At 44.7% G+C, this 7,409-nt stretch overlaps 1 protein-coding gene across 1 annotated transcript in view; it reads left to right on the forward strand.

The window, feature by feature from the left end:
- Positions 1-855: 855 nt before the first annotated feature.
- The window catches only part of npas1 (neuronal PAS domain protein 1), a gene marked incomplete at its 3' end in the record, with an annotated part of 30,644 nt that continues 24,090 nt past the window's right edge, over positions 856-7,409 (forward strand). Inside the window, 2 exon segments of the mRNA XM_014005213.1 lie at positions 856-980; positions 1,264-1,445.

The following is a 7,409-nucleotide window of genomic DNA, read 5'->3' on the forward strand; positions in this document are numbered from 1 at the left end:
CTGTATATTTATGAGTTTAAAGCTTCATTRATAATAAGATTTAGTTTCGGGTTCAAACCCCACCTCTAACCGTGACATGCTTGGAGTCAGATGGAGGTCTTTGACATCTGAGTACAACTCATGCTGGGTGACAACCAGAGTTTAGTCTGAATTATTAGTTTTTAAAAAAGGTTTCGGCTTAGCCAGCTGAGCACATCTTCATCACCTTTCTGTGTTTAGATCTGTGAGTCATCTGGGTTTTTTTTTTCTTCGCATTTGGGAGAATTGATGGGCAAAAAAGTGTTTTCCTGGTGTTAAGCAAAACATGTTTTTGAGGTAAATCATCTTATTTCTTTGTGTTGATTAGATAAGTTACCCCACCCCCCCCCAAAAAAGTGACAAAACAAGTGTTTATAGAGCAGAAGTCATATTTTACAACATGTTTGAATGTGATGGAATCTCACGCTTGTTTCAGGCGTCTTCTCTCCTCCACCGTCTCTCTCTCTCTCTTTTCTAGCTGCTGATCAGCATTTGAAAGGCAGCTTTGACAGTGAGAAAGAAAGTGAGTGAATGAGAGAAGTGGGGTGGGGGGCACTCGGTTGTTCATGGAGGTGGGGGTAAACGAAAGCATGAGGGCACAGCGAGTTAGGGAGGGAGGGCCGAGGAGAGAGAGAGAGAGACTGAGGCGAGGGGGCTGTACAAGCATGCCTTTTATATTTACTAGTGACTGGTGAGGGAGGGAGGGAGCAGCTGAAGGCAGAGAGACAACCGGTGTGTGCACGGCTTTCCCAAGAGGAAATGAAAAGAAAGAAGCTCAGCGAGGAGAGAGTGAATGAGTGAGCGGCGGAGAGAGAAGGAGGCAGAGGAGGGAGGGAGGAGGGAGGGAGGGAGCATGCCGGCTGGAAGGAGGGAGGGAGACGGAGAGAAAGAGATTTTCACACTGGCTGTGTCCTAATCCGAGTCCATCTCTGAGAGAAGCAGCGGAGCAGAGTGTTAGTGAAGTGAGTTACACACACACACACACACACTCACACACACAGAGGCATCATCTCCATCCTTTGCTCTGTCACAAACACACACACTCTTCCAACGAGGGAGTCCGTGATCATGCGTCCGGCTGCGCGGCCACGGCTTTTGTGAAAGTGTGAGGGTGGTGGTGGTGGTGGGGGGGACTGACGTTGTCCCGGTGTCCCCCCCACACACACACACCCACCTCTCTACTACATCCTCACCCATCTTTGGATCACACACACATACACTGTGTGTCTGTTTGCTGTGTTTAAGCTCGAGGCGCTGCTGGTGGCGGAGGTGTCGGAGGCGGTGTGCTGGGGTGGTGGGCACTGCCAGGGCAGAGCAGGGGGCACCGGAGAGGAAGAAGAAGAGGAGGAGGAGGAGGAGGAGGAGGAGGAGGAGGAAAGAGACAAAGTGGATCAGATCAACAGCAGCGGACTGGAAATGCCCGTCAGGTAAGATCTAAAAACTTATAGTCAACACTCAAAGTTTTCATCCTCTCAACTATTTTATTATTAAAAATAACAGCTGAGGTTTTTTTAAGTTCCTTTTTAAAATCCCATTTGGATAAATAAAAAGAACCTGCAAAGCGGTGAAAAGTTTTCTTCATCACAAACAAACTGTTCAGATTGCTGCACAGGTTAGTTGAAAGGTTTGTATTTAGAGGCAGAAAACTCACAAGTTTTAATTGTTCAACAGGATACCTGAACATTTCATTAAAYGGGAAGAAAACTGAACTGATTTCCCTCTTGGTGTGCACGGTCAGTTTAAATAAGTTGCTGTTCTGATAAGTCCATGTTTTGTTTAGTCTGCGTGTTTGTGTTTGAAGATATGAAGCGGTCGTGTCCACCTGCAGAGGCAGAACTGGTCACAGTTTCCTGGCTTGTTGGGAACGTTCACTGCCTTCAGGGTGTTTTTTTTTCTGCAGCAGGTAGTCCAAATTGGCAGAAAGATTGTGACAAACGCAGATTGTTGGCTGCTGCTGTCGAGTAACAGGAAAAAAAACATCACAGAATACACTCGTGTTCTCGTTTTTATCGTTTGTGTCAGAGGCTCAGTGTTTATAGAGGAACCGGTTGATTTTTAMGCTTTTAGGAGGATTTTTTCCCCTCAATGTAGATGTTTATCRATTCTGTTTACATTGTGCGTTTTACCCTTTCCAAAAACTAAAAAAAAGTGTGTTTTCCTGTAAATTGCGCTCCATTTCCTGCGTTGCCAACAAGATCATTTGCATCCACACCTGCTGAGACTGCAGGTGCTGCAGATAAATTCCCAGCAAATAGCAGCCTGCAGTGTGGAGGAGTCACTGGTTCAGGTGTCAGAATGTTTGGAGAAGTGGAATGAATCAGCATCTGTTTTTTTTTCTTTTTTTTTTTTTGCGGTCTAGTTGTTTCTTTGTTTTAAGTTGTTCTCTGCTTTAATAACAATATTTAACAAAAGGAAAGTGGTGAATGTTTCTACTTAATGCTTGGCTTCTCTTCATTGAGGATTTGGAAAACAGGAAGCGGAGCGAATGGTTTGCGTGGTGCAGTTTATACCCCGAKTCTTTGAGCCTCTGAGCCCTTCCATCTGTTTCAGATCCAGCATGTGCAGGTCGGTTTGGACGTGACCTCTTCTTTTGACCTCTTCTTTAGTATTATTAATATTATTATCATTATTATTTAGAGTCAGACTTGGGTTTGTTGGTTTTAACAAGCAGCTGAGCATCTCCTAACTGCAAAAATAAAATAAAATATCAGAAAACTTAAATGGAATTTTTMCTGTTTGACACTTGTCTTTTAGTTTTTCTCCTGAGTGGATAAAATCCTTCATATCAGCTCATTTTTGAGAAGTTCAGCAGGTAGACGCCTCACCTCTCCCTCTTTTCCTCTTCCCCTTTTGATATTTTTGTCTCTACTCTGCTGCTCTCTGACACACACACACACACACTGAGGTGGTCAGTGCGCGGTGTGTTGACAGACAGCCGCTCACACACTTCCTGCTCTGGCTGTGTGTGTGTGCGTGAGGAGCGCTGACAGACAGTGTGTGGGTCTGTGACAGAGGGTGTCAGCGCGGTGTCAGGGAGATGTGTTTAGTGTCACACTCTGCTGACCTGATCTCCGGTCGGACTGTCCACTCCGGCCCCGCTGTGGCTCCTTACATAACCCCCGCTGTCATTCACACACCCCGCCTGAAGGGATCCACCAGCCTTTTCATGCACACACACACACACACACACACACACACACACACACACACACACACACTCACACAAATGTACGCACTTAGAGATTTTTCACCCAATGTAAAGGCATCCGAGCTCAACTAAAACCTTCCTTCTAGTTGTTTGTTTTTTTCATCTGTTTTAGCCTTTTTTTAAGTAATCCAAAGCAGATTTCACATTTTACCAGATCCTAAATGAACACCTTGACAGCTGGAGAAACTTTTCTTCTAAGGCTGGAGTTTTTCCCTCTTTGGATCATTTAGCTGTTCGTATCATCAGCATGTGGACTCCTCCACACTGCAGTGCCTTCAGGTCCTGGGTGAGTGACCCCGGTGTGCAGTTCTTTGGCCTGTGGTTATTTGGAGGTCAGTGCTGATGTAGCGATGCCTGCGGGAGTGGATTTACCGTCTTCGGCCTGGATTTAGAACTGAATCCATTTGGCTGACTCCTCCACAGTAAAACAAAACAAAAAAAGAAGAAAATAAAATTTGAAAAAAATAAAAATGAAAAAACACACCTGCTTTTGTTCACTTTAGTGTTTGTTTTCCGCTAACCTTTACACATATGGGGAGCGTTTGGAGGCCTACTGACTGCAGCTTTTATTTATTACTTTTTTATTTTTTTTGAAGGATGAATGAGCATTTATATTCTTGTTTTTTTGTTCGTAAAAGTTGACACTGTTCAGGAGCTTTTCGTCACATTTTCCAGACAACTTTGACTAAAAAGGGGGGAAATTATTACTTGAGTAAAAGACGTAAAAACTGGATAAAGAGCTAAAGCAGTTAAATATTGATGCACCTGTTATTCTAACTGAACATGTGCTGAAAGGTCATCTTGTTAGTCCAGAGCAAAATCCTCAGTTTGGGAGACAAAAGCCTCGTTTTCAAGATTTTAAACTTGTTGAGCTTTTTGTCTGGTTTTAGAGTCGAGAATCAAGTCCTTTTTCATGAGAAAAATAAGATGATAAAAGCAATTAAAACGAGCTTTTAGGGCTTTTTTTTCCTCATACAGTACATGCACAAGAATCAGCGCAGCGGTTTGACTTTCAGTCCTGCAGGTGCAGCTGAGCAGTTGTTTTGTGCGCGCCGAGGCCCAGGTAGATGTTAATGATGACGGACGTGGATTGGGTCGGCGGTAGCTGCACGCCTGTGAGCAGCGGACATCAAAGCCCGCTCACCCTCTGTAATAAAAGAGGAGGAGGGAGGGGAAAGGTATTGATTACCAAGGCTGAACATTAACAAATCTCTTTTTTTTCTCCTTTATTCCCCCCATCCACATCTACATCCATCCATCATTTTTCTTCCTCTATCTTTTTTTCCTTATTTGCCTCTGCTTATGCTGCCTCCATCCACTCCTCTAACCCTCTGTAATCATTTATTTATTTGCTGATCTCTTTATTCTTTCACTTTACGTCCGCTATGTAACTGCGTGGACCGTRATCACCCCCACCCTTTACGCCTCTTCTTCCTCCTCATCGCTGCAAAGATACCTGGGAGGGGCGGGTGGGGTCACACTGGTCAAATCTAACGGCGTATTGATTCCATTAGATAATTAATGACCCAAAAGCAAGGGGCCGTGGTGGAGCAGAGTGGGGTTTAAAGGAAAGGGATGAGGGAGGTGTAGACGTTAGGAGAGATGAAGCGGGGGGGGGGTGGGGAAGGGGCGGGGGGGGGGGGGGGGGGGGGGGGGGGGGGGGTAAGGGCTGTGACTGTGGGAGAGGGGTGGCGGACGCCAAGGCCTTTGAGAGTCAGACAGAGCCTTGGATTGAGAACGATCCCCKATCGTCAAGGTCAATCGCAGCCGGAGCTTCGATACGGAAGCAGAATGCCGAGCAAAGTCGGGAGTAGTGAGCTAGAGGGGGAGAGCGGGTGGAGGGGGAGCAAGAGAGAGAGAGAGAGAGAGAGAGAGAGAGATCTTCATGTCCAGCAGCTGTCGATTGATCAGCGGCTGAGAAATTGTACATTAAAAAGTGTTTTGACTTCCAAATCCTGAGGTCCGACCGCGGCCGTAATGCATGATAAGTAGTTTTCAGCCCTCCAACCAGAATACCAAACTTCTTCTCCCCCGACGCTCCAGACACTCATTTACAACGACTCAACAACATGAAAGGCCAGATAGAAAACTAGCTGCATCAAGAATTCTGTCCGTGTTACTCCCAACCATGTTTTCGGCATCTTCCATGATATTGAGCGCTCTCTGTTTGATAAAATATTATTCAAAGGAATATCTTAGATTGCTGTTGTGGGTGCGTTTCGCTTTCACCTTCGGTTGGAGATAATTACAGAGGAGCGGGCTCTGGTTCACGAGAGCTGTCGAAAAACATCAGGATCAGTAAAATATAACCGCAGTGATTGGACTTTAAACATTTAGTTTCACTTATTTTAATGGGTTTTTTTTTCTGTGAATTGTGGGATTGTACTTACTTGTAGGACTTCCCAGCGAATTAGTTAAGTTTGATGTGAACAGTTGTGAGACAACAATCTGCAGCTTCCTGATCAGCATCAAAAAGTGCAGCTAAAGCTTTTAATATGACATTTCATAAGAGCAATTGCAAACTTTTCCATTTTCGTTTCGTGGAGTGGTGACCCGAACCACTGTTAGCTGAAGTAAACAAACATTCCCTAAAGGCTAATTAAACACGAACATGTTGGCGACACAAACAGCTTCAGCAACATTAAACTAGTTTTGTATTTTTAGGGCAATGAYCTTCTGCTTTGATTCAGCTGTGACAAAAATTAGGTTTCAGTCATGGACAGGTTTACCAAGCAGGTAGTTGTCTTTGATTGTAAGGTTGTGGGTTCGATCCCCAGCCCCTGCTGCATGCAGAAGTGTCATTTGGGCAAGATGCRGAAACCCCCGCTAAAATGGTTTTAACACAACAAGATTGTTTTAAAAAGTGCTGCAAATAAAGAGTAAAATTATTTAAATAAAAGCTCTGTATGAATGAGGAAAGTGTTTGCAGCACCTGGTGAGGGTTTTGAACCGTTTACCGTTTTCAGAGATCATCTAAAGACCACCTATTTGYGGTTTTAAGTCCCACAGTCAGAACCACAAACTTCGACAACCAATGAATTACAGCATTCGATTGGTTGATAAATATATCATCAAGACAAAACCTTTCAAATCTTTTGAAGTGTAGTTCTGTGGAACATTATGAACTGTTAATATCTTACCTGTTATAGACATCTTTCAGAATGAARTCAGTTTGGTTAACTTAAGTAGAATTCTGATAAGCTAACAGCTGCTAGTCATCTCCAATCTTGAAAAAAATTCTTGTGAATGTTGCTTTATAAACKTTTATAATGCTGTCAGTTTTCAATACCGTGCTAATTTACGCAGAATTTAATGTTTATTTGCGAGCAAAAGCACTTCCAGCTCAGCCTGGAGCACTTCTGGTAGGAAACTTTAATATTTTAACATTTGAAACAGATTGTGATTTATAGAAATAGAATTTTCACAAAGCAATGTGAACTTTTTGAGTCGTTTTAAGGCAGCAGGAATCCACTTGTGGCCTGATGGCACTTTTTCTTTCTTCACACTGAGATACAAGTAACTTATGAACTGTTTCAAATGTTTCCACTTCAGAAGATCTAAACTATTACTTTAAAACAAAACAAAGCAAGCTCAGTGTTTTTCTCAGTTTAATGACTAAAAAAGTGACACAAACTCATTTTTAATCGGCACACGTTTTCGGGTGGACGTAGAAACAAACAAAGCCCTCGGACGTGGAAGTGTTGTTCTTGTTAGTGCTGCATCCTGTAAAGGTTCYGCCCGGCTCTTCACCTTGGCGTGACTGCAGTGTGCGTGTCGTCTCCAGTGGGCCATGAGAGCTCCGGAGCCTCCACATTCGCAGTCTTGGCCAGGCTCCGTATTGGGCCCCAGGGGTTGTGGGGATGAGGCATAAAACAAGCATGTCTCCACCTCGGGGAGCTGGTGGCAAGGCGGTGCAGCTATTGTCTGCCGGCGTGCTGTTTGACTTAAATGTGTTCATTTGCCTTCGCTCCTGGCTCCCTGCGGGGAGGGGCGGCCTGGGGGAGGGGAGGGGCGCGCTAACGAACCTCTGACAGCTGGAGGCCCTAATTAAACGTCCCTGCTGAAAATAAACAGAGCGAGGAGCCAAGCAAGCAGCGGCGAGCGGCTGTGAACGCTCGCTCGCTGCAGCGCCCTCCTCTCTGCTGTCCCCGTGCCAAGAGAGCACCGCTCTATAGTGGGGGGG

The sequence above is a fragment of the Austrofundulus limnaeus genome, unplaced genomic scaffold, assembly GCF_001266775.1.
Source record: "Austrofundulus limnaeus strain Quisiro unplaced genomic scaffold, Austrofundulus_limnaeus-1.0 Scaffold29, whole genome shotgun sequence".
Taxonomy (NCBI): Eukaryota; Metazoa; Chordata; class Actinopteri; order Cyprinodontiformes; family Rivulidae; genus Austrofundulus; species Austrofundulus limnaeus.